This window comes from Pteropus alecto, unplaced genomic scaffold (assembly GCF_000325575.1).
Source record: "Pteropus alecto unplaced genomic scaffold, ASM32557v1 scaffold89, whole genome shotgun sequence".
NCBI lineage: Eukaryota > Metazoa > Chordata > Mammalia > Chiroptera > Pteropodidae > Pteropus > Pteropus alecto.
Genome location: NW_006443130.1, coordinates 55,941 through 57,423, shown reverse-complemented (window position 1 = coordinate 57,423; position 1,483 = coordinate 55,941).

Here is a 1,483-nt window from a genome sequence, read left to right as displayed (position 1 = left end):
CGCGGCAAAAAGCCGCGTGGCCGGCGCCGGGGGAATGTAAACACCGCGGCGCCGGCAGTTTGGGCCCGGCCGCGGTCCGACCGGGTCGGGCCCGGGTTCGGGCCTGGGTCCGGGCCGGGGGTCCCGCCGTCTGCGCTCCAGCCGTGCGCGCGCATTGTCCCTCCTTGCACGTCCTCCCCGCCCCCGAGACGCAGGGTTCCGGCCCTGAGTCGGGGCGGGGATGTGCCCAAGGTCACCGCGCCGGGTCGCCGGGCCTAGAATCAGGGCCTCCAGCAAGCTGCCGGGGCTGGGGCCCCCCGCGGAACAGCCGTTATTCCTGGACGCAGGTCCAGCCATCTACCGGCGCACGCATGCATTCATTCATTCATTCGACTCATAGGCGCGCACCTCCCATGTGCGTCCCTGCCCCGCAAACCGAGCATCAGAAGACCTCGCTATCGCTGGGGTTCCACGTGGTCTTCTCTAGTTTAAAGGCTTCCGACTGCTTCTCATCAGCTTCAGTATCAAATCCACAGCCCCTGCGGTGGTCTCCCAAGCTGCACCTGAACCGGCCCTCGGCCCCTCTCAGACCTCCCCTTCGACCCCTCCCATCACAGCTCCAGCCACCCTCAGTCCTTTCTCACCTTAGGGCCTTGGAACTTGTCACCTGCTCTGACCCCCTTGGGCTGCTCGCGCCCCTCCCCCCCAATTTCAAGGTCTTCAGTGACCGTTTAATCAAAGCCCCGCCCCCTCCCCAGGACTTCCTCTCCACCTCATTGTCCTGCGTGGTTCCTTCACGGCACTTGCCACCATGTGTCTCTTGCTCCTTGGCTTGTTGCCTTGTTTGGTGTCCCTCTCCCTACCTTGCCTGACCTCTGCACTGCTGTATCCCTCAGGTCTTGGCATAGTGCCTGGAGGAAGGGAGACACATCCTATCTGTGAACGAATCCCTGAAAAACATACACGGACCTAACTTGTGGAGCTTACAGGCTGATGAGAGAGGTAAGTACAGGATAAGGTAACTTCAAACCACTCAGGGTTCTCAACTTCTAGAAGTGTGTAGCAGAGGGCCTCTGAGCACTCCCAAGGGCCTTCCTGATATATGGTCTCAGTCCTGCACTCCGCTCCCCGTGACTGTTTTCTTGAAGTTAGAGCCTGGGTCTTATGGAATAGTGCAACTCTTGTCACCTCCATAAGGCCCATGCGTGCAGATTGTTGACCTCTCAAAGACTGTGAGGTCAAGGCTGCTGGGGTGGCTTGCTGTGGTTGGCTTAGGCAAGCATAGGACCCAAGTTTCTGAACTCCTTCCCCTGTACCCTTCAGCGATCACAATAATGGGTGTCATGGACAGTGACTCCAAAATGGCAGCTTTGGGCTAAATCCTTCAAAGTGTTATCTCAATTAAATGTCACGATAATCCTATAACATTGAAACTATGATTATCCTATTTCACGGGTGGCAACTATCTACTTCCTGGGGCCATTGTGAGGATTAAGTGACATAA